The 26,712-nt window shown below is 41.9% G+C and overlaps 1 long non-coding RNA gene across 1 annotated transcript in view; it reads right to left on the bottom strand.

The window, feature by feature from the left end:
- Positions 1-4,831: 4,831 nt before the first annotated feature.
- LOC146856777 (uncharacterized) overlaps positions 4,832-26,712 on the bottom strand; it is a 923,944-nt gene continuing 902,063 nt past the window's right edge. The window contains exon 6 of the long non-coding RNA XR_014979499.1: positions 4,832-4,900. This is a non-coding gene — a long non-coding RNA (uncharacterized LOC146856777). The remainder of the gene's footprint in view (positions 4,901-26,712) is intronic.

Here is a 26,712-nt window from a genome sequence, read left to right as displayed (position 1 = left end):
CACTGAGACATGAGACAGCTTTAGGAACTGCACACTAGTTGTATATTGATTAGTCTATATAGGGGAGCATGTATGCTGTCCTGAATTGCTGCCAGTGCCTCCTTTTGTTGATGGACTATTTTAGTTAAACCAGAAAGGCTGCAGTACCACTGATTTTTACTGGGAATCCTCACCACAATATTGCTTGGATAACACAGTCTTGAATGCCACTGCTAAGACAGTAAATACAGGTCGAAGCTGTTATTAAATGTATGAAATATGTTCAAGGGCACACATGTGGTACATAATGTCTTTTTTGTGAAATAGAATTAAATTATTTGGAAACATTCTACCATATATAAAGAAGTTACCGGCATACATATGGCATAGGACAGAGGCACTCGGACATCCATGGCACCTTCATATATTAGGACAGTATTTTGGAATATTTAATGCCCTTTAGGTCTTACAATTACATTTTATTTAGGTCTTGGAGAAGGTTTTACATTTGCCTGTGAGGTTATGAATCGTTAACTCTGCCAAGGTGGTAAAGTTTCGCAACTTGGTACAAGGTGAAATTAAACTCACGCGACCCAGTTGCAGGTCAGTATTTCCCAATGCAGGATGTCTTGTGGATGAGATGAGAGATCCTTCATCAGAAATCACGAGAGGCGTGCAACCCTTCTCATGCAGGTAAGAGATGTGGGCAGGCGATTGGGGAGTGAGCAGTTTTAAATATACTGACAGGTCTTAGTGCAGCTCAGGCAACAGAAGTAGTGTCCCTAAGGAACTGCTGGGTAGATTGCAGGAAGTACTCAGGATTTTCCATCAGTCTGGCTTTGGAACAGGGGGTGTGGGAAAGTTGCCAGTGGTAACATTCCACGATTCCCTGTGTGACCATTTTTTACCAGAAGAAACTGCTTCCGGCTGCAGCGCAAGGTCAATAAAGGTGTTCCTGTTTACAAATATTTGCTAGCTTTACTTTTCCCGATTGGGGAGTTTTCAAAAATGACTATGTTGTGAGGCACCCGATCTCTCATACAACTCAATTTATTACAAATCTGTGACCACATCCAGTGAAAGTAAAAGGAAGAGGAAAGTTCAAGTAAAGTAGTGCATCTTTCAAGCTGGTTAAATTAGGTCTTCCAGAGTTGATTACGTTTTTTTAAATAGTGGTGAAAAGGGGGGACACTGAGCTGCTGCAGGAACAACCCAACAATCTGCTGCGCCACAAGTTCCCCAATCTTTAGATAGATCTCACCAGTTCTGGGTAAAACCATATAGTTTGACTTTCCTGATGAAGAAAGTCCTAAAGGTTGTACTTTCCAATCAAGGTACGGAGATGTTTCTGGCTTTTTGGGCTACAACCATTGTGCTTTTATATTGTCAATCAGGGCTGGTAGCTCCAAGTGACAGTCAGTTAAAAAAAAATCCTGCAGCTTGATATCCCTCAGGATGTCTGACTGCAGGAAAAAGGATTCGGATGATACAAGACGTAACCTATCATAAAGCGGTAAAACCATGCCCATCTTCAAAAAGAAAGATGTTTTCCAACATCGCCTGGTTAGCGGACAAAGTTTGAAATTCACACACCCCAAGATTAATTTCTGTAGACTTGCTAGCCATTAAGACGTTTGGTATCACTCAGGGGCAGCTCCTTCGCTAAAGCAAAGGAGCGTCGCCCCACTGCCTTAAAGCATGGCAAAAAAGGAAAAATAAAATGATAATAAAGATGTTAATATTTTATTTTTCTGTGCTGAGGCAGTTTTGTGGGGCAGGGCTGCACAGGGGGAAGAAGTGGTGGCACACTCCTAATTGCGCATGAATGTTTGGCCGGCCTTCTGGGGCTGACCAAACATTCATGCACTCTTGGCATATTCTCCACCGAGGCTGCATTATAGGCTGGGTGGAGAACATGCCCAAGCTTCCATTCCCCATCTGAGCGCCGAACCACAGTGCTCAGACTAGTCACAACGCTGCATTACAGCGTTATGATTGGCTCAGGGGAGCCTGGGTATTTCCTGCTTCCAACAGAAGCCAGGAAGAGGACGAAAGAGAGGCCGTAGCTGTTCAGCTGCATGGCAGGTAAGTGGGTTTTTTTGTGTGTATTTTCTCCTCCCCACCCCACTACCAATTCGCAGGAGCAGACGCGTCTGCAATCACTGAAGACAAACTGCCAGATTCCACAAGCTTTTTGCACACCTAAGTTAAACACAAGAAAACAAAATTACAATTTCTAAGCACCCTCATATAATATGTATCCAAGGGCCTTCCTCATTTCGGGCAGTGAAATGATCAGTTAAATCTGTGGAAATTTTACCCTGACATTCGGGTATATAAATGAAGGCTATACACTAAGAAATATTGAACTGCATTTGAAGGAGAAGGAACAAGTGTTTAACTCTCATTCCTATTTTGTAGTACCTCTCTGTCACCCTTCCACCTGTGTGAACCTACAGATCAAGACTCCTCTTTTATAGGCTTTAGAAACCTACCAATCCATGCTATACTTGCTGTTTCTTAAGTAATCTAAGCCTGCTCCCAGGATGTGTTGTTGCTGGCAACTTTCTTCCTCCGCATTTGACAGGAAATTATAAATATGGAAACTCCATGATGCCAGAGGAGCTTCTTAATTTTCAAATGCTTATTGTGCATGTAAAACTCCACCAAATCAGGATTTTATATGTGCTAATGTTGTCCATTGCATAAACTAAGCAAAATTACTATAATCCTACCTTAATGCTTATTTTGATTTCAATGTAGGGTAAGATATTTTTGTAAAGTTAAATCATTTAGTCTCTACTTTTGTTTGGTGTCCAATATCCCAACGATAGCTAGGAAAACAAGCATTGGCATAGCCAATAGGTCTCGCCTCTGGGACCTTATAAGTGTTTAGCCATGCAACAGTTGCATAACTAAATACTTATAAGGTCCCAAAAGCGAGACCTATTGGCTATGCAAAGCGGTCGTGCGGCCGCGAAAGTGAAAGTAATCGCGGTAAAGCGTGCACCCCCACACATGCACTGTAGCTCTAGGCTGGCCTGGTAGCACTTTTTGGAGCCCTCTCAATAAGTCTTGCCAGACCAGCGCATGCGCTGGGTCAGGCGAGACCTAAAACTATGTGCATTGTTGGGAAAACGGTTATAGTTGTTGCCTTTGTATTTTGATGCTGCTTGTTCTCCACAAGCTATGAATATAAAAAATGAATATTAATGACGCACCACTGGATCTTAAATGCTTTATTGACTCAGACCTACAATAACTTATGGGCTTTCTTTTCTGAGCTACGGTATTTTCTGGTCTTTGTAATTCCTTGGCCGGACCAGCACCAATGTCACAAAAAAGACTTTCTTTGTCGATATACTGTTTCACAGAACTTTTCAATAGTTATGTAGATGTGCGAACTTGGTACCATAGCCATCACCTAACGCTTTTGTAAGTACATCATGTGTTGAAGCCAACCATCAATTCAAACATTAACTATAAGAGAAGATAAGCGCACCCAGATTTCAGGTTGTGTAGCCTCGTTTGCATGCAAGAGCTGGTGAACAAGAGAAAAGTGCAACAACCGAGAAAGGTATGATTACTTAATGATGAGGAATATAATGACCTTAACATTCTTAAGCCCAGGACACTGGTTATTTACTTTCTGATGAAAGTCCTTAAGAAAGTCCATAAGAACTCTACAACCCCTCAAGGTAGACCAATAGACTCGAGCAACAACTCTCAGTGAACGATCATCAGAGTTCATTGATATTTACATTGCACCATTTGTAAAGACATTTCCATCTTACATTAAAGAAACCACTGATTTCCTGTCGCAATCAACAGCATTCCTTGGGAATACAATATGTTTCTAGTCACCATGGATGGGAAACCGCTTTAAACATGTATTTCACATAAAAATGGATTGAACAGTATGGAGCATTATTTGAACAGTAGAAGAGGTCATTTTTTATCACACAGCACGCCGCTATTAGAAATGGCCAATTGTGTATTTACCAATAATTTTTATAAGAACAGCTCATACCATCAAGTTCGCGGGACCGTGATGAGTTCACGTTCTGCGCCATCATCAGCATCTCTGTATATGGATGAATTTGAAAATGAAACTAGCGGCGGTGAATTGTCACTCCCTTTTCAGAACAATGTTCTACTATGGCTCAGATGCATTGATGACATTTGTATTAAATGGAAAGGGGATGTAACAACTTTATTAAATTTTCACTCAATTCTATATCCGAATTCACGCAACTTTGAGTTGACCACTAAGTACAGCAAATAAACCATACATTTTCTTGTTTGCACATCATATGTAGAGAATCAGAAAATCATTAGTAAAAGATACAGGAAGCCTATATCAGTCAATAGTATAGTATCTTCCACTTCTGCCTATCTGTCACATCAGATACACAACATTCCCTTTGGTGAATTACTTCAAGCCAGATCAATATGAGGTAAACATTCAGATTTCAAGGGTGAGGCAACTAATATTGGAGCACGCTTCTTTCAACGAGGCTACAGCCCACAATCCATTCAGAAAGCCTTCACTAAAGTCAGACACATAATAAGAAACGAGTTACAGTACAACACTAGTAGACAAGATAGACCCCTAGTAGTAACACCATCAGATTTGTAACTAAATCCAACAGAGAAAGTATGCGGATACACAAAATATTGAGAAACCACTGGTATCTTCTCAGATTAGAGAATGAATTAAGTTCATATTTTAACAAACGACCGAACATTACTTTTCAGAAGGAGAAATCATTGAAGAACATGTTATGTGCCAGTGACACTGTGTGTTACTCGAAATTAACCCCCAAAAAAGAGACTATAGCAGACTTACCAGGTTTTTTTCAAGTGGGTTAACTGTATCTGCTGTGACTTTCCATCTGGAAAACAGAATCACTTCTGTGACCTTGAAAAAAAGAAATTATTTCCAATAACTGATTTATCAACTGTAATATGCGTTTTTGTCTCAATGTAATTATATGTGTTTGTTGTAAAATATACGCGGACTCTCCTATCAGACCAGTCAAAGAATGCTCGAAAGAACATCTCAGGGTGTTTAACAATCCCAATGACAAATATCGAATATTGGTGCATTTGAGAGATTTTATATCTGTTAATTTTGCAGCAATTGAAATGATTAAACCCTAGAGGAGAGGAGGGGAGGGGACAATACGCAGCGTTTGTGAGCGAGAGTTTCAGGATTTTTAAACTTCAAGCGTTTACGCTGGGATTTCAGAAAGAAGAATTACATTACCTATTATAACCCATCACATTCTAACAAATATTAGATCATATATTATGTCTAAAATTGTTATAGAATAACTGTTGTCAACTTTAAGGTAAAGGCATCTGAAGGGGCTGTTACCCAGATTCATTGCACAACATTTGGGACTTTTGGTAATTTTTCACAAATGTTTAGGACAATATGCCAACGATTATATTAAACCTCATTTTTACGGAGGGTCTTATCACTGGAGTGGTTCCATCAAGGTACTTCACTTTGAGAATTCCTAGGTTAATATGCCTTGTATGATTTTCATTTGTTTCAGTTGGTGCCTTTAGATTGAGGGAATTGATCTTTAATAGTCTGCTCACCTACTACTCACCTACTGACCTCATAATTTGACTCATGCTGGGGGTTTGTGTCTATGCCGTCTCTGACATCCAGTGACATGACCTGAGGACTAGCAGGGGGGTTTCCTTATGAGTCAGGCTGTGGGTTCAGGCTGCCCCACTCAGCTTCTGCATCTTCTGAAAGGGTAATTTCTTTGCTAGGGCTGTCCACTCTCCGGAACGACAACACATTCCTGGTGATAACTTCTCCCCCTGCTTGTCAGTGACCACGATCCCATTCACGAGTGACACTGACCAAATGCCTGGTTAGAAAAGCGTCCTGAAATTCCATCAGTTCATTGATTTTGGATCAACACCAGATCCCTAAGCAGGAGCCGTCCGGATTTGGCATGCCGTTTCAGGCTTACGCGGTCATTGGTCCAGACGCGCTGGGCTTGAGTATTTGCTGTTTCATAAGGCGTTTGGTGTCCGCTGGCTGGACACAGGGAGTGTGTACCGCCGATGCCTATTGAGCAATAAAGACCAGAGGGACCGTTGTGTGGTACAGTGTGGCATTTCTTAGTATTCTCGCAGAAACTGGTGTAGACCTATCTCTGGATTGGTTCCCTCTGCTACCGTGATTTGGAGTGCTTTGTTCAGCATACGTATAAAGCGCTCAGCTTCACCATTGGCCTGGGGCCACTGCAGGGTGATGCAGCGATGTTTTAAGGCAAGAGATGTAAGTAACTCTCTGAAGTCAGCCCCTTGGAACGGAGGTTCGTTGTTGCTCTTTATCTCTTGGGGGGGTCCCACTAAAGCAAAGGTTTTCTCCAGCATCGGGGCAACATTCGTGAACGCTGTAGACTCTATCACTTCAACTATTGGGTATTTTGAGTAGCTGTCGATCATTACTGCTGTGATCCTTCCATCTGAGAAGCTCCCAAAGTCCAGGCTTATCTGAGACCAAGGGATTTTGTATGGTTCCTCAGTGAGGATGGGTGCTGAGGGTTCTTGAGTATTCGTCATCTCGCAGGGTGGACATCGTCACACAAAGTCATCCACGGCGGCTTCCAGGCCCAGGAACCAGAACTTCTCTCTCATCCTAGATTTCGTCCAAACAGTCCCTTGATGGTCTCCATAGGCGAGGGTCATCACTTGGGCCTGTAGATTTTCAGGGACTATAATGCTAGACCCTAGTAGTATCAGATTATCTGTCGTGGCACTTAGGTCGTCCTGTACCCTCCACATCTTCCTGAGGTGCTCCTTATCTGGGTCGCACCAGTTGTTGGCGTCTCGTAGGAAGTTGTGCCATGAGTCTCGCTGATTTCCTTAAAGGTGAGTGCATGGGGACATGCTCCTTGAAACACCATGTTTACATAGTCTTCTGTGGTGTTGTCCTGTTACCTTCCACCAGAATCAGAGGGTGCCGGGAAGAAAATAAGCAGGGTTCTTCAAACCTGGTCTGTAAATTAATTCCATTTGGTAGTGTTGCAACTGGATTGTCCAGCATTCATTTGACGTCAGAGAGTGTGGTGCTGTACCTCAGAACAAGCGACTGGTGATCAGCAACTACATGGAATGGCTGTCCACTGATGTAGAGGTGGAAATTACTGCATACCCACTTGACCGCAAGTGCCTTGCTTCTGTTGGCATGAGGGCTTTACTGGAAAATTCAAGGGGTGCCCATTTCCCTGGTTCTACTTATTGGAAGATCACTGCTCCCAGGCCTATAGGATTGGTGTCAACCAGTAGCCTGTGTTTTTCTTTGCATCGAAATAAGCCATGGTCGTTTTACTGAGCAGGGCTTTCTTGATGTTACAAAAGGCTTCATCTTCTTCACTGCCCCACTTCTATGCAGCGTCTTTCTTTGTTAGGGCCCGGAGAGGTTTGGCTATGGTTGCTAGGTTGGGAATGAACCATCCGCAAAACATGGCCATTCCCAGGAAGCCGTGCACTTCAGACATGGTGTTCGGAGCTGGTGCTTGCTTGATGGCTTGGGACTTGCGAGGGTCTACTTGAACTCCTTCCTGATTGAACACACAGCCAAAGAACTCAATGGAGTTCTAAAAGAAGGAGCACTTGTCTTTATGAAGTGTAACACCGTGGTGGGACAGCCGTTTCAGCACTGCTCTAAGGTGCCGGTGATGTTCTTCGATGGATGATGCATGAATCAAGATGTCATCACTGACATTCAGTACCCCCTGCAGGCCAGACAGTGTCTCTCGAATCACATCTTGAAAGAATTCATCTGCTGATGAGATTCCCAAGTTCAGCCGTTTGTAGCGGCGTAGTCCTAAATGCGTTGAGAATGTAGTTATGTAACGACTTTCCTCTGCCAGCATTAGTTGGTGATACCCAGCATTGAGGTCAAATTTAGAGAACCATCATGAGCCGTTGAGGTCAGCTAATATGTCATCCATCGTGGGCGTTATGTCTCTCTCTATTCTAATCACTTGGTTAGGGATGGGCATGTCTATGCACAGCCGTATTTTGCCAGATTGCTTTGGCTTTTCAGCGATCACCATGATACCCACGGCGTCGGACCAGAAACATTCTCTATTACTCCTTGTTTTTTGAGTTTGTGTAGCTCTTGTTCGACCAAGGGCCTCAGGTGAAATGGTATTGGTCAGTGCCGGAGGGATACTAGCTTGACAGATTTATCAATATGCAGTTTGACTGGGGGATCCTTCAGACAACCGAGCCCTGTGAACAGGTGAGGAAACAGGTCTAAAATCTCATCTGTCTCGAAGGTTTTCACGGCATTTGCACAGGTGACCAGACCTAGGTCTCCTGCGGTGTGGCTTCGAACAACGGTATCTGCCTCTCTATCGACCACGTGGAAAGTGGTTGTGATTGCTTGGTCCTCCGTTCTCAGCTGGATGGTCATTTTGCCTTTTATTGGAAAGGGTGACTGGCTTCCATAAGTAAATATCTTGACATTTGTTGGGGACAGGGGAGGGCGTGGATGGTGTTGCAAATAATGCTGGATCCCCATTGCGTTGACAGAGGCATCTGTGTCAATCAGGGCCTTGACACTGGATCCTACAACTTTGACCAGGCATGTCGGTTGTGGACGCCTGCCTCGCTTGGGGCCACCTGCAAATGAGATGAGGAATATTTCTTCTTCATCATCGGGGGACAAGTCTTCAAGGCGGTGGTGGTGATTTTGTGATATTTTGGATGCTCCCTGGGGTTCTGGGTCTTCCAGAGACAATTGTCACACCAACTTCAATGGTGGCCATCTGCCTTGTGTGCTTCTGTTTCTTGGACCACCTCTGCTTGCAGTGGCAAAGTGGTTTAGGGTGCCACACTTGGAGCATGTTCGTCCTTACACTGGGCATTCTTCAAGGGGGTGTCCTTCTCTCCCACTGTACCCGTATCGGAATCCAGGCAGGGGGTTAGTTGCCTGTTGCAGCCTGTTCCCTCTTCCACGTGTATGGACAGCATCAGGGTGTTCAATGGTTACTATCGGGGGCCCTTCTGGTTGTTTCGTGATGGCGATGTCCATTTCTGTCACTCTGGTGTTGGATAGGTCATGAGACCATGCCTGCATAAGGATATCTTCTAAGGCGATGTCAGGTTGGAGTAGGATGAGGCCTCTCAGCGTTTTGTTCTGCCCGCCTTGTATGATTTGTGCTCTCACTTCTTTGGGCTGGTCGTCAGCAGTGTACGTGCTGTCTAGTACTTGCAAACGTGCGTAGAAGGTGTCCATAGACTCCCTTTCCCATTGGCAGGCTTGTCAGAATTTGAAACGCTGTGGGTCAAAGTGTGCATTGAGTGCTCTGACAACCACATTGTAGTCGTTGGCTGCTCCTGCGTTGGGTAGGTGCGCAAAAAGTTTGTAGATCTCCTCCCCAGTGTAATGGAGCAGCAGGGATCACTTTACTGTGCCGTCTGTCTCCTGGGTTGTAACAAAGTAGTTGTCCAGTCGCCAAATCCAGGTTTAACTGCAGGGGAGTCGGTAGCGTGGTACGTAAGTTCACTGAATGTTGTCAGCGCTCTGACTTGTGTGTGTTGGGTGGGTGGTGGGGCGGGAGGCTGTGCCTGCTGGGTCCTGGCATTGACTGCTTCATCAGTCATGATTGCAAGACGGTGCATGTGCAGGTGCAGGTGATGGGGTGGAGTAGCTTACTCACTGAGGCAGAAGATTCATATCAGCCAACGTTTGATGAGGGTCTAAACAATTGTCGGTTGTGGCAGCTTGTGCTTGTTTTATTGTACCCTTAACGGCACCTGGCTTCTGGTACCTAGGGTGTGATGTCCCAGGCAGTTGGCTGGCAGGTAGGCAGGGGAGTTCTTGTGAGTTTTGTTGTCTTTATTGTCATTTCCCCTTCATTGTTATTTCCCCTTTATACATATTTTGTTTTCTTTTTTAGCTGTCTTTGTATTTCTGATGTTGTCTTTCAATCTCCCTTTGTGAGCTTCGCCCTCACTGGTAAAAGTGAAGGCTGTAGGGCGTGGGACAGGCAGCAGGCCTACACAGTCTCAGGGAGGACGTCGGCCAATGCTGCTCGCCCGAGTGTGAAGGAGATTGCAGAGGAGTGAGGGGCCACAACTATGAGCAGTTCCCACTGCGGGCTGGCCTTGTGCCCACCTCAGACCTGAGATGCATCTGCATCGGGTGGAGCAACGAAGCTCCGGCGGGCGGGGAATGACGCCACGCAGAGGAGACTGCGCCGAAGACACAGCAGATTTCAGCGGGCCTACAGCGCAAATATGCCTGCTCCAAAGGTAGGCGCACGCCGGCGTTTAGGACAGGTGCGGATTTGGGTGCGGTCGGCGGGTGTGCAGAGTCACCAACCTCGTTGCCAGTTTGAGGCTGTTAGCTGAGGCAGGGCGTGCACCGCGCATGCAATAGAAACTCGCACTCAGTACCATTACTACGGGCAAAAGACCTCAAGCAGTCTTCGCACCTTTATTTTATAACCTCTGGCTACGCCTGGCCAGAGGGTATTACAGGGTGCAGCTTCCGGGTCACCTCAGCTCTGCAAGAGTGGCGCTGAAGTCATTACAGTTGCCATGCTTTGGACACTTTCTACTACTCGTATACAATCTAGTCACCTAGACATTGCTCACATGATGTTCCCATGTGACTGGAAACTGTGCTTTAACAAGCATTTGCAATGCAATAGGTCTCGCATTTGCGAGATTTTGAGCTATTAGTATTGCAAATGAAAATGCCTTTTATTTGTGTTTAGAAAACCTGCAAGCAACGACTATAAGTGCAAAGTGCACATAAATAAAAAGTATTGTCATTTACAATGCCAGTAGGTCAAAGTTTAGAAAATGCGAGACCTATTACATTGCAAATGCTTGTTCTTGCTTGCCTTCAGTGTTATCGCCTACATAGATTTCTACATGGATAGCACACCAGCAATTGGTCGTAAATACATACTTTGTAGCAGCAAAGCTGATTGTTCAGATTTTGAAGGTCTCCGGTTACATCAACTGCTGACGGTCCAAGCAGCTGGTTGCTATTGGTTCTGGCTTTCAATACTCAATTACCTTCTCTTTTTATTCCCAGATAATATAGCATGAGCAGAAACACACAGCAGTGTCCTTAATGATTAAAACCCATCAATAAATATTCAGGGATAGGAGCATGCGCAGGGGCTGTCCGGACGCCGCCGTACGCGTTCACAGCTGATGTCTTTCAAGCGCATGCACATATCCTGTCCCGCATCGCAAAAAAGTCGGCGACAATAGAACTCGCTAGTGAGCAGCTTCGCTGCGTCGCTAGGCGAGACCTAATTAGTACGCGTAATGGCAGATTGGCGTCTACAGACCCTCGTTCAATTCCTCCAGATTGTTATCATGCCGGTAAGAATTTGTGAGTTTCTTGATGTGTTTGTAAGCAACCGTCGTAGCATGGGGAACCCCTTTTTATCCGGTAAATGACTCTATGCGCAGTAATGAGAGTTATGCGGCCTGACAGCAATAGTGTTTTTGAATTCCATATTAGTAATGAACATTCGCTAGCAACATCTGTCACTAAGCGGGGTTTTATTAAAATTTTACTCGCTTGCACTGTTTAACAGAATTCCATTGAAGTTATTCTTTTCGTCATGTAGGGTTGTTAACTGGCCAGTTGTATTTATTGGATTATATACGGAGCATCATATATCAGTCCAAAGCTCATTATGCCTGGCGTATAATTATAAAATGACCTTTCGACACATATAGCACTGCCAAATGCAAATTTTAATTACTACTGACCTAATATATTTTTCCTATTGTCCACAAGGCCAATACTCTCACAGTGTGTACCGCGCCCAATTGTATCATTTTGGTCTTAACAAGCATCATTAATAGCTTCTTACTTATGCCAAGATTATTGCTCGTCATTTGCGAGTTAACATTTATTACAGTAGTTTATATTTGAGACGTAAATAATTGTTTTTGGCCGCGTAAAGGATTTCTAATCTGTATGCTTGGATGTCACGTGTACCAATTTTTATAAATGACGCACTTAATCCTATCGAATGGTTATGGGCATATTGCTAATCGAAGAACCACATGGGTGTTTTCATCTTGTTTTTAAGGGTATCTATTTTCTTTTATCACTTTGGGGGCGATCACGATCATGCATTTTTGCTGAATAGGCCTCTTTTTCTTCAGAAACAGACTATTTGGTTCAAGTTGGAATTACTTTCTTTCATGGAGTGTTTCAATGCTATTTCTGTCGTCTTAGTACACAACACACTGCCTTTTCTCTTGTTCACTAGCTCTCTCATGCAAATACAGATGCCTTATGAGATCTAGTTCTGCAATTTATACCTGTGCTTTGAAATCAGTAATGTAGTTATCACATGGGTACGTTCAACTTTTTTTCAAGTATATCCTTTCGCTTAAAATATCTATCTCCATGGGCTACTTTATTCTTCTTTCCAGTGTTCTTACTTTGCGCTCAGAGACTGGGTTAGGTCATCACTGACATTTCTCTTTCTTCCCTTCATTGCATTTTTATCTCAAAATGTAAAAATGTTACTTAGACTATTCATTTTCTTTAAAGCATGTCTTGTTTCTTATTTTTATACTGTCCCTCTTCTTTCCACTATATCCACAATACCTTGCCAATTACTACTTTTTGTTTTTCAGATCTAGGTTTCAACCTATGCCCTTTTGGTTTCCTTCTCTCAGGTGCGCCTTCACTTGCATTTTTTGATTTTCTGATTTTAGTGGGCCATGTCATATGACAAAGTTATTTTATTAATCAGAACGGTTTCATTTTATTTTCTCCCACTTGTCTCTCTATTTTCTTTTTCATTTACTTTGTGCAATGAATCTCTGATTATTTTCTTTTTGGCTTGTTGATTTCACCTATTCACTTATTTACACTTATTTACAATAATATACAAGTTTAGTGCATGCAACATTAAGTATGTACTGTGGCCGTGATAAAGAGACTTGTTGTCATGAAACACGTGTTTGTCTATGATGTTCACCAGATATATGGGCATCGAGAATAAAATCACTATTTGAATTTATTCATCACCACATTGTGGAGAATTTTTGTTTAATTCTAAAGACCTCAGAACTCGGTCTTTTTTAAGTAGGATTGGTGTTTGCTACTAAACGGGCACATGTTGGCATATGTACTGGCTCTTCCCTACTGAGACCTGCGACCTGCATTTTATGTATTTCAACCATACTTGTCACTGTATGTTTTTTAAATATTTCTTTATAACTCTTTACATTAAACACCAAAAAGACGACATGTTAATTTGTAATTTGCTGAGATAAGTCACGTTAAAAGGTAATAATCACATTTGACACCGTTATACAATACAGCATACAAAAAGTGGTGCAGCGATCGCTATGGCGTCACAGAATCGTCCCGAAAGAGAACAACTGGGGGCTTGCATATATTACCACGGTAGCTATTCCACTTGCTCCATATGTCAATCCACTTTTTGGGGCCCCCTCTAGAGACATACACAGTTTTTTCCCATAACATGCACCAATCCATGTCTGCTTCCCACCCTTCAACTCTGGGTGATGTCCCAGCTCCCCACAGACGTGCCAGATTCCTTTTAGCAACCATCAATACCAACGTAACCCATATACGGTCTTTCCTGCCTAAATCTGTGGGCTCCCATACATTTAAAAGGTATCTCTTAGCCTCGACCCCCACCACAAGTCCGAGGACCTCACCCAGACAGGCATGTATCTTCTTCCAGTACTTCTGTGATGGAGCGGGTAGTACAACATTTTGTATACCCCCCATTTCTGCATGTTCATACTAATTAGAATAATCTAATAATTGTAATAATATTAATATGTTTTGAGTGGTACCTAACCAACCTTACTAATGTATGAATTACACGTGGGATTTGCATTTTGCATGGCTAAAATAATTTGTAAACTAATATACGAATGCATACTAATACTAGAAAAATAGAATATTGCATGATATATGTTGCTTTTGTGACGTAATTGTAAGTTGCACCAGATGACATCATTGGGTGAATATAAACGCTTTAAATGTCGCCATTATGCTAGATAATTACACACACATAGGGGAATTAGTGAGGGTTAAATATTTTATTCGTTATTTCCATGTTTAAATTACTTTTTGTGTTTGTTTCACTTAAGTTGACCGATTGGGCCTATGACAAAATGGCCGACCAACGTACACGACGAGACAGCTACCATTCCACGAGGTTTCAGACCAAGTGCGCATGTTCCAGGCTCCTGAACAAGTGGCCTCAACATGACCTACACAGCCTGTACCCAAACAAGGTCACGACTGGACTTTTGCCAAGAGCTTTAACAATGGACAACTCTTGACAACCGGATGGATCATGTCTGACGGAGTGACATCATAGACTTTGGGAGACCGAAACGGATGATCTTAACCAACCAATCAGAAGTGCCCAAAACTGACTTTCGTTACATTTTGTCATTACTTTCATTATAAAAAGATGGTAGAATAGTGAGTTGCGCGGATCTTTTCCTTTTTCCTGACGTTATGCTGACGGAGAGGACGGTGACACTGCAGGACATCTGTTTCCCTGAATCTTTGACAGACTAAATTGCTGCTCATTTTCCTGATGAACTGAGGACTCTCAAACTGATGGGCATTGATTGATGCGTACACGCTTATGGTCCAGACCCAATTTTGGGACTGTAGCGTGCTGCATGACGACTTGATTGACTTAGAGGACGACTAATAGCCAGATTAGGTAAATATGGTGTTTTGTGGTTTGATTAACGTTTTATTAAAATATGCATTAATTAGATAAACAATATTATTGATTAACAAGCAAATGTGTTGGGTTATTTATTGAGAAGGAATAGATTAAGATTTTAATATAAATGAAATAGGATTAAAATCACTTATCCAACTCAGCTAATTTGATCCATCGGCTAAGTGGAAGGAATATCTCGAGGTTTAGGATTAAGATGTGCTGGATTAAGGATATTTAGTGTATGTTTATGTAAATAAAATTCTTATAGGTCATAAGGTATTCTTTTCACGTCAGCGTTTGGAACACTAATCTCTCCCGTAAGAGAAGACCAAATGAGTGTGAGAGTGTTGGCGTTATGGGCCCCCATCAATGAATGTACGGAGTGAAAGCGTTAGTATGATATCTGGTCTGTGACGAAGGGAGGATTTGAAATTCCACGCTGCATCAGTTTTTCTGGTAGCAGTATAATGGTTTTTACTGTTTTGGTTTGGTGATTATTGCTTTTACCTTGCTTTTACATTGCTTATTGATATTGATTATTGATTTGTATTGGTTTATGTATTAACACTCTATGTTGAGTCGCGTCAAGTTTTATGTTGTCTGCACGGCTTCTGAGATGTAGGAAGTCGGAAGTTTGTAACGGAATTGTTGTTACCCTGTAGGTACACGGGGTAAACGTGTAACGATTGAGGTTGCACGACGCATTGTCTGGGTTCTATTCGGTAGCATCGTCGTGTGTTGCCATTATAGACATTTTCTGTATGAGGGAAGTGTGCATGATAGCGAAGGTTACCTGTGAATTTTTGGTCTTAGGTACCAGGAGGCCAGAAGGTACTCTGATCACGCTTATCACTGGAAAGGTAGCAGGTATTTTCTAAGCTTGTTAGAAGGATAAAGTAGAGGGAAGTGCTACTTTGTTAACGAATGTCATAATTCTGTAGTAGGACAGATTGTTCGCTGTTCTTGGGAAAGACAGAATTCTGTGTGAATGTACTACATTTTTCCGAATGAAAGTGCGTGAATGAAATAGCATTCCGGTTAATTGTGAAACTCTGGTTTTATTTCTCAGGAGCATTGGGTCTCCAACAAGGTGTCTTAATCCTGGAGAAACGGTTAGCTGATGCTTGATAGAAGGGTAAGGTAGAGGGATGTGCTACGTTATCAACGGAAGTAACGATTCCGTAGTAGGGCAGAGGTAAGCGCTGCTCTCGGGAAAGACGGAATTCTTGTGAAAAAGGTCTTTTGCTATTCTTTGGTTAGCGAAGTGGACAATGGTGGTGTTTTCATGTTGTTACTAACAGATTTGTAGATTTGAAAAACGTAAAAAGCTTACCGAGAGAATTTTGTAAGGAGGGGTCAACAGTAGCAGGAGCTGCGGCAGCGGCTGCTGACGTCAGAAAGACCGCGCTGGGATTGGACAGTCAGTTTGAAACGTAGTCGATCCTGATTGGCGCGTTAGTATACGCCGCGCTAGGAGTGGAGAATTGCAAAGGTGACGTTGACGCTCAGGATTGGTGAGTTAGTGTGAGTCGCGCTAGGATAGGTCAGAATAGCGGTACAGTTGTAAGGAGAGATTAGCGATACACGGAAGACAGAAAAGATGTATTACAATCCACCAGAAAAGGAGAAAAAGTCTTGGTGTGGGAAAATTAAGAAGTGGTTTAAAAAGGACAAACCGATTGGGACTAGGGAAGGACAATTACTTCCTCCACCGAAAACCCCTGCATCCTTTATGGTTGCGAAATACGGATATCATACTTGTATTTGGTTAGACAATTGGGTAAAATACACTAGAGATGACGGAGTCTTGGCATTTCCAGGGCATGGTTCATTTAATTTAGCAGTTTTGAGAAATTTGAGAGAAAAGATGATGAATTTAGAACCAAGACCAAGACCGACACAGTTTGAAGCATTGACCGAATGGGAAGATGAAATACATGACAGAGAGAGACAGAGGTGTGGCGGAAGATATAAGTATATGTTTGGTAGATATGGGCATGACACTCATGATGAGAGAATGAGAAGGTGGCGGAATGCGAGTATGACTGAAGATCTGTTTCCCGTAAGAACTGCTGAAGAAATTGGAGGTAGAAAATGCACAGGAAAAAGACATAATGTTGAATCAAGAGGGTATGGAGTGAATGAGTCGGAGGATGATGTTCTTGATACATGTTTTATAAAAATCCACCTCCGTATCAACCGGAATCAGAAATGTTAACACCAAGTGACCCAATGAGAGAAACTTTACGAATCATTAAGTCAGAACCAGTGTCCCAAGATTTAGAGAAAAGTAATTCCAATAGAGAGGTAGAGAGAAAATCAGAGAGTAGGGTAAATGGTGAAAGTTCGGCAGAATTAGCAAAAACAACGTTAGAATTAACTGAAAAGATACGAGAATTGACTAAAAATCTAGAAGCTGTGACTGTTCCAGTGACGATAGGCCCTGTGATGCCTATTTTTGATAAACAGAAAGATAGCGAACATTGTTTAACAATTCCTTATAATAACAATAAACAGGCTGTGAAGCCAAAGCAGAGCCAGAATGAAAATCCATGGAGACAGACAATGAGTATGATCGAACCAAATGTTTCAAGTAACCCTTTTATAGGCCAAAATTTAGCGGAAAGACATGCGATGACAGTGGAATCAATATTAGAAACGCAAAAGGATTCAAAACGAGGTAATGTAGAAAAACCAGTAGGTCCATCTACGGAAGAATTAAGTGAATGGTTGAGAAGCTTGCAGAGAAAAGACAAAGAATCCCAATCAATAGATGTGGCCAAACTACGAATGGTACTGGAAGAGTTAATAGTAGGAACTATCCCCACAGAGAAATTAAAAACTTATCAAGATGAGGAATTACTATTTTTCAGCAAAAGTGTAACATGGAGAGCGAAAAATCTGCACGAAAGACTAGAAGAAGTAGCAAATGAAATGGCTATAGATATTGAAATGGTAAAGGCCTTACAAAAACCATATTGAATAGATTTCAGATTTCACTGAAAAAGATATTGAAAATTTGAACACCACAGGATGGATAAGTCAGATTAAGGAAATAATTATCTTGCTGAGAAAATGGGGAGATGTGGATAAATGGAGAAGCAGGTGGTACCGAAAACGAGATGATGCCCCAGATAAAACATAAGAGAAAAAGAAAAGGTAGTAACAGAATGCCCCATGAGAGAAATTCCAGGAGGAGGATATGTACATGTTCCATGGACAAGACAGGATATTTTGTCTTTTACAAATGATTTCCCTCGACTACGCGAAAAGCCTGTCGAGTGGTATAGGCAAGTAGACAGATTTGTAAAGTTGTCCAAAGTACTATGGATTGATCTGAATAGTCTATTTGACATAATAGTACCAGCAGATTTATGGACAGAGTGCAAATTATTGATTAATTGTCCAACTCAGGAATACCCTAGAGATTCAAAAACTGGAGCTCCTGATCCCGAGGTAATGAAGAAATATGAACAGGTTATTGCCTTTCTGAAAAACAAAGTAACTCCTAAAGAGACAGATTGGGTGAAAATTGACAGAACACATCAGGAAAGCAAAGAGTCAGTACATGCATATTACGAAAGGCTGATTTTGGCCTTCAAACAGTTTAGTGGTGATGAAAATTTAAGTGAAAAGGATTTAAGTCATTTTGTATACAGATTTGTATATGGTCTACGTCCAGAGATTAGTGAAATGATATAACAACATACTGTAGACTGGCAAAATAAGAAAATAGACGAAGTATTGAGGCATGAAAAATATTTCAGTGATGAGATTGAAGCAAAACAGCAAAAATTAAAAGAAAAGGCTATGTGGGCACAAGTAAAGGTAGCAGAGAGACAGGAAGCTCAATTAGCGGAACAAGTGAATAATACAGGCCCGAGACAAAAGTTCATTCCTGGGAAAGGTAAGGGAAATTTTACTATAGAAGAAGGTAAAAAGAAATTCCCATGTCATAATTGCGGTAGAATAGGGCACTGGAAATCCGAGTGTAAATTTCCCCCTTGTACTAACAATGAAAATACATCATTGAATCCACAGGTGCAGAATGAGGTGAGTGGTCAACCGCAGTGACAGCAGCAGATTGTAACCCAACAGAATCAGGTGCCAAAACCGCCTTTTCCACAGAGCAAAAACACCCAGAAATATATTAACGAAACAGGATTCTACAACTAAGAACAGGTAAATAAGCTGCCGCGCTCTAGCACTGTATCGCAGTATTGGCTACAACGCGATGAGAGTGATTCAGGAGAGGGTTATTGACGGTGCCGAAGGGAGGAAGAAGAGTGCGTACTTGGTGCAACTCTAGAAGTAGACCAGACAGGACCATTTGTAGATGGGAAGATAAATAATGAAAGTATTACTTTGCTAGTTGATACTGGTGCTACTAGATCAACTGTCAGGTCAGCTGATGTTAAGAAACTTCCTCTCTCGGACGAAACGATCCAAGTAGTTGGTGTATCCAACAGACAGATTAAAACTTCTCTTACAGAGCCAGAGAAAGTTAGCATAGGGAAATTTTCCGAAATGCACCACTTTGTTATGTGCGATACCAGTCCTGTGAATTTATTAGGTAGGGATTTGTTGTGTAAGATGAATTGCACTATATTCTGTACCCCTGATGGGATAGCCTTTGAGACCCCGGCTGGAGATGTGTTGTATAAAAGGACAATGGCAAACAGGGAAAATGAGGTCACTTAAACCTATGTTGAATTTAACCCTCATGAATTACCTAAAGAATTGAAACAGTCTGTAAAAGCAGAAGTTTAGGATTTCACAGGAGAAGATGTGGGATTAATGAGAAATGTAGATCCAGTAAAAATAACAGTGAAGGAAGGAGTAAGCTATCCAAATGTCCCTCAATATAAATTGACACCTGAAATAATTGAAGGAGTTACTCCTGTGATCGAAAAAATGATAAAAACAAGGCATTTTGAGAGAAATAATGAGTAGTCCATGTAATTCACCAATTATGGGACTGAAAAAGCCTAATGGGAAGTTCAGGGCAGTACAAGATCTGAGAAAAATAAACAAAATTGTTGTGTCTTGCTGTCCTATTGTACCAAATCCATCTGTGATTTTGTATCAGATTCCCCATGATGCAGAATGGTATACTGTGATTGATTTATGTCATGCTTTCTTTTCCATCCCATTGCACCATGACAGCCAGCAAATTTTTGCGTTTTGTTTCGGCGAGCGTATTTTGGCTTGGTGCCGAATTCCACAGGGGTATACAGAAAGCCCCTCAATATTTAATCAGCTATTGAAGAAGTCTCTGGAAAGTCTAGAAATGCCCAAAAATTCAGTGTTAGTTCAATATATCGACGACCTTCTTGTGGCGTCGAAAACCTGTGAAGCTTGTGAGATAGACACAATAGCATTGCTGAATCATCTGGCAGATGGAGGTCTTAAAGTGTCATCATCAAAATTACAATTTTGCAAGAAAGAAGTACAATATTTAGGCCACAACATCGAAAAGGGACTGAGAAAGATAACAATAGACAGAATCAAGATCATAAAAGGAATGAGGGCACCCATGACCCAAAGAGAGGTGAGAATGTTTCTTGGAATGGTTGGATACTGTCGTCAATGGATCAGCAATTTTTCGTTGATTGCAAAACCTTTGGTACGATTGACAAGAAGTGATTTGAGAGATCCCATTGATTTGAACAAAGAAGAATTGGCAGCTTTTAAACGATTGAGAGATGGGTTGTGTGAAGCATCTGCATTAGGTATTCCTGATTATGAGAAAGAGTTTGAGCTGTAATGCAGTGAGAGGAATGGATGTGCACTCTCTGTTCTAATACAGAAGCATGGAAAACTGAGGAGACCAATTGCATATTTCTCATCAATGCTGGACCCAGTAGCAGTAGCCCTACCCGGGTGTTTGAAAGCAGTGGCTGCTACCTGCCGAAGTTTGGAACAGAGTGAAGGAATTGTAATGGGATATCCTGTGAAAGTGTTTGTACCTCATGATGTGGCAATCCTTTTGACAAGGAGTCGCACTCAGTATATGACACATAGTCGGCTGACTAAGTATGAGAAAGTCATATTAGGTGCAACAAACGTAAGTCTTGTGAGATGCTTGAATGTGAATCCTTCAACATTGTTGCCTGATGCTGAGAATGTAGGAGTCAGAGATAAAGCAGATCACAGTTCACAAAAAAGGAGTATGCTGTTCCTCAAGGGTTAAATTGATAAGAAAAGAGAGAGAGATATATGAGAATGCATACCGAGAGGACAGTTATATCCGTCACCTCAAACCAGTAATCTGGGTCCTAAGGGGAATTCCCTTTTTCTGAACTAGGGCCCTCACACACCCAGCCAGCTAGGTGTCATGCTTCATCATTGGGCCTGCTCCTCGCTGGGTTGGCGCTGCAATACCCAACGGGCTCCCAATGAGGGGCTCTTTGGCGGAGATCTTTTGTTCCTTGCCAATTAGTGAGGTGTGAGTGAGGGGCCTAGAAAGTATAGGTGTGTGTGAAGAGTGAAAGTTAAAACAGGTTAGGTAACCAACATAATTTATTTAACTCTGGTTCCTACCTGATTAAAAGAAAAGGGAGAGGCGGTTTTGTCTGACATAATGGATCAGAACAAAGTGGCACTCTACTCCAATAGGTCAACATGTTACTTGCCTTGACAGCCCTACCGGGTCTATGGCAATTCATCAGGACCAAAAATATAATGTGAAACTACCTACACACCGTGGTATATGTGAAAAAACGACCTACCACTTAAAGTATTGCTGCAGGTTAGATGCCCTTAAGTGTGTTCACTTAAAGTATTGCTGCAGGTTAGATGCCCTTAAGTGTGTTATCTTCATCTGAATCATCTGCAAATGCTGAATGTTTTGGCAAAAAGGCAGGCTTCTGCAGGAGCTTCTTTGGCATTATAAGCCCATATTGTTTGCCGGGAGCCGCCATCTTTCCGCTCCACTACCATAAACACACCCTCTTAAGGGCATCTAACCTGCAGCAATACTTTAAGTGGTAGGTAGTTTTTTCACATATACCACGGTGTGTAGGTAGTTTCACATTATATTTTTGGTCCTGATGAATTGCCATAGACCCGGTAGGGCTGTCAAGGCAAGTAACATGTTGACCTATTGGAGTAGAGTGCCACTTTGTTCTCATCCATTATGTCAGACAAAACCGCCTCTCCCTTTTCTTTTAATCAGGTAGGAACCAGAGTTAAATAAATTATGTTGGTTACCTAACCTGTTTTAACTTTCACTCTTCACACACACCTACACTTTCTAGGCCCCTCACTCACACCTCACTAATTGGCAAGGAACAAAAGATCTCCGCCAAAGAGCCCCTCATTGGGAGCCCGTTGGGTATTGCAGCGCCAACCCAACGAGGAGCAGGCCCAATGATGAAGCATGACACCTAGCTGGCTGGGTGTGTGAGGGCCCTAGTTCAGAAAAAGGGAATTCCCCTTAGGACCCAGATTACTGGTTTGAGGTGACGGATATAACTGTCCTCTCGGTATGCATTCTCATATATCTCTCTCTCTTTTCTTATCAATTTAACCCTTGAGGAACAGCATACTCCTTTTTTGTGAACTGTAGCTTGGGCACTGTATGCCGGACCTCTCCAAAAGCCCTTAATCCCCCCCTTTGTTAATGATAAAGCAGATCACGACTGTCTGGACGTACTAGATTTCTGTACAAAACCACGACCTGACATAAAAAATGAACCTTTATCAGAAAGTGATTTTGTCATGTTTGTGGATGGGTCTTGTTTGAGAACAAATGATCGAGTGTTGAGTGCAGCATATGCGGTATGCACAGTTGCAGCAGTAATGGAAGCGTCCTACTTGAAAGGAGTAAAATCGGCCCAAGTAGCTGAACGTGTTGCTTTGACTAGGGCATGCAAGATTGGGAAAAGTGTGAGAGTGACTGTGATAACTGACAGCCAGTATGGCTTCGGAGACGACCATGACTTCGGTCAAATATGGCTGCAGAGAGGGTATTTGACATCAAGTGGAACTCTCATTAAGAATGCTGAAGTGGTTGGAAAATTGCTTGAGGCAATACAGCTGCCTAGGCAAGTGGTGATTACATCGCACCTGGCAATAAATATGCCAACGACATGGCTCAATACTGTGCACGTAATCAGAATTTCATTAACAGGGCCAAGGAGAAAGAGGTGATTTTTTGTTCTTTTTTGATGTTTACTAACATTGTGGGTACCTGGGAAGAAGTTAGACAATTACAGGAAGAAGCAGGAGATGAGGAAATGAAGTAGTGGGTAAAAGCAGGATGTGCACCAAGAGAGAAGGATCATGTGTGGGTCTATCGGGATGGAAGACCAGTTATGCCTGATAGCATGATGTCTGCCATGGCACGGATGTATCATGGTCAGGGACACATAGGGAGAGATGCTATGGTCAGGTCATTTAAGCAGACCTGGTACAATGCAAAATTCAGACTTGTAGCAGAAAGTCTTTGTCAGAGATGCCTAATATGTCAGCAATACAATCCTGGAAGAAAGGCAGTAGTGAGCCTAGGAACAATAGGTCGAGAAGGAGGGCCTTTTACCAAAATGCAAGTGGACTTCATTGAGATGCCTCCCTGTAACAGGTTGAGGTATGTTCTAGTTATGGTCTGTCTGTTTTCTAGATGAGTAGAAGCATTCCCAACAAGAAATGATGGAATGACAGTGGCAAAATTACTTTTGAGGGAATTTATTCCTAGATTTGCATTCCCAGTAACAATTGAATCAGACCGAGGAGGACATTTCCATAATGAGATCATAAAATTGATTTGTGAAGCATTGAATGGACAGCAAAAACTACATTGTGCCTATCGCCCAGAGGCATCTGGTGTGGTAGAACAGATGAATGGTACTATCAAAAACAGAATAGGGAAAATGTGTTTAGCCACTGGTATGAAATGGCCTGATGTCTTGCCTCTGGTACTCATGACTATTAGATCAATTCCAGACAGAACCACAGGATTGAGCCCCCATGAAATCATCATGGGTAGAGCGATGCGGCATGTGTTCATACCAGTCAACAAGCTGTTGCCTATAACTGATGACATGGTGTTGGATTACTGTAAAAGCCTGGCTGACGCAGTTCATTCTGTGTTTCATCAGGTTGGAGCGGATGCCACCACCCTTGAAAAGAAACAAGCCCATGATCTGAGCCCAGGAGACTGGGTGAGAATAAAAGTACACAGAAGAAGAAACTGTTTGGTTCCAAGGTGGGGAAAACCACAACAAGTCATCTTGACCACAACAACAGCTGTGAAGTGTGCTGGACTGAAAAACTGGATTCATGCAAGTCATACATTGAGAATTCCAAATCCAGTGGATAGCACAGAAAAGGAGTATTTTGACGAATCAGAATCCAGTACTGAATCAGATGACGGAGAGCCAAAAACAAAAGAAAACCCTGAAAGGGGGGAATCAGAACCAAGTCTAACATTTGTCCCTAGAAGTATTTCCTTGAGAAGAAGGTTACAGATTTCTGATACCAGCTCAGACTCAGAGACTGAACAAGGAACTCAATGTTCTAAGAAAAGACAAGAAAAAGACAAAAGAAAAAGACAGTGAAGAAGCAATAACAGAAATTACTGAAAGAGAAGTTCCAGATGAAAGATTGAGAGAGATTCCACCTGAAAAAACACATTTAGATGGACAGGTGCTAGATACAGAGAGGGAGGGAGGGAAGGATTACTGCGGAAGAACCCCGAGGATGTGTAGGGAACTCCAACATTCAGTCAGAAGTAGAGACAAGTAGTCAGCAGGAAGATTGCGCGCCAGAGATACGAGGAGGGACAGAAGTAGGAAAAACAAAAGAAGTGGTGGGAAAAGAAGCTGTTGAGAGTAAAAAGCAAGTTGAAACAGAGTCAGAGGAAAGCGAAGATGAAGTACCTGAAGGTCGAGTTCTAAGAAAGAGAGCTTGGAGAACTGAAAAGGATGATAAAGGAAGAAAATTGAAAAGAGCAGCAAAAGACGACGTTTGGCCGAATAAAATAAAAAGACTGAGATATCGACTGACACGAGCAAATTCACCAAGAGCTGAACAGGTGAATGAAGTGACGAGTCAGGAGAAATTAAAAGACCAGGAAACCATTGTAATCAAAGAAAGCAAAAGAATAAGAAAACCCAACCAGAAGTATAAGTCACCGGAATGGACGTATGTAGCCCTGCCTGAAGTGAAAGAAGAGGTGGATAGCCAAGGAAATTCAGAAGTGATTGTGCCAGAAGTGGTTGAGGAGGACGAAGAATCGGAAATCCTGAGAGTTATCTTGTCCGATATTGGAGAAGAAGCGGATGTTCAGGACATTCTGTATTCGGATCATGAGGGAAAGGCGAAAGATGATGATATGCCAAACTGAATGAGACCAGAAAGCTGCTAATGGAAAGATAACAAAATACGGAAAAAGATAAAAACTGGTAGAACCAAGTAGGTGCTTAGAGCCTTGGGTTAGACAAACTAGTTTTGAAGTAGAAGAGGCTAAGTCAAAAGACACTGTCCATTTTAACAAAAATGGCAAAAACAGATAGTAGAAAAGGTAGATGTATATTTTTGCAAAGATGGTGTAAAATGTGTTGTTGTTGTACAGGATTACTAATGCTTCTGTGGAGCATACTTGCTCTCTTGATCTCATTTAAGGTTACTATAGATACAATAGAAGGATATAGTGAAAAAAAACTAATATAGAAAAGATTCAAAAGGTAGTTCCGACTAGAATAGATACAAACGATTTATATAAAGACAGGTCTATAACCGATTTTTCTAATAATGTGTTTTCAAAATTGTTGTATGAATATGTAAAGACAATGGATGTAAGGGACTGCTACGTTTGTATGCAGTTACCTGCCTCCGTATCGGAGGGAGTGACTTATCACCACCTTCCAGTAACTTATGGAATAACATGTAGTGTAATAGCTAGTTTATTTTACCAAACAGGGAAATTAGAGTATTATTTTTCAGATGTAGATAATATATTTTCACAAGTACCATCAATTAACAAGCTAAACAAGGTAAAACCTGCAAAGGTATTAGGTGAATTTTTCTTAGAGACTAAAGAACTAACATTAGAATATATAATTAAAAACAATTTGACTTGCAGTTTAAAGAATGAGGAAAATACATTTTTAGATACTCCAACATTCAGTCAGAAGTAGGGACAAGTAGTCAGCAGGAAGATTGCGTGCCAGAGATACGAGGAGGGACAGAAGTAGGAAAAACAAAAGAAGTGGTGGGAAAAGAAGCTGTTGAGAGTAAAAAGCAAGTTGAAACAGAGTCAGAGGAAAGCGAAGATGAAGTACCTGAAGGTCAAGTTCTAAGAAAGAGAGCTTGGAGAACTGAAAAGGATGATAAAGGAAGAAAATTGAAAAGAGCAGCAAAAGACGACGTTTGGCCGAATAAAATAAAAAGACTGAGATATCGACTAACACGAGCAAATTCACCAAGAGCTGAACAGGTGAATGAAGTGACGAGTCAGGAGAAATTAAAAGACGAGGAAACCATTGTAATCAAAGAAAGCAAAAGAATAAGAAAACCCAACCAGAAGTATAAGTCACCAGAATGGACGTATGTAGCCCTGCCTGAAGTGAAAGAAAAGGTGGATAGCCAAGTAAATTCAGAGGTGATTGTGCCAGAAGTGGTTGAGGAGGACGAAGAATCGGAAATCCTGAGAGTTATCTTGTCCGATATTGGAGAAGAAGCGGATGTTCAGGACATTCTGTATTCAGATCATGAGGGAAAGGCGAAAGATGATGAGATGCCAAACTGAATGAGACCAGAAAGCTGCTAATGGAAAGATAACAAAATACGGAAAAAGATAAAAACTGGTAGAACCAAGTAGGTGCTTAGAGCCTTGGGTTAGACAAACTAGTTTTGAAGTAGAAGAGGCTAAGTCAAAAGACACTGTCCATTTTAACAAAAATGGCAAAAACAGATAGTAGAAAAGGTAGATGTATATTTTTGCAAAGATGGTGTAAAATGTGTTGTTGTT

The sequence above is a fragment of the Triturus cristatus genome, chromosome 3_2 (assembly GCF_964204655.1).
Source record: "Triturus cristatus chromosome 3_2, aTriCri1.1, whole genome shotgun sequence".
Classification (NCBI taxonomy): Eukaryota; Metazoa; Chordata; class Amphibia; order Caudata; family Salamandridae; genus Triturus; species Triturus cristatus.
Note: the sequence above shows the minus strand (reverse complement) of the source record. Positions and strands in the feature narration are given on the sequence as shown.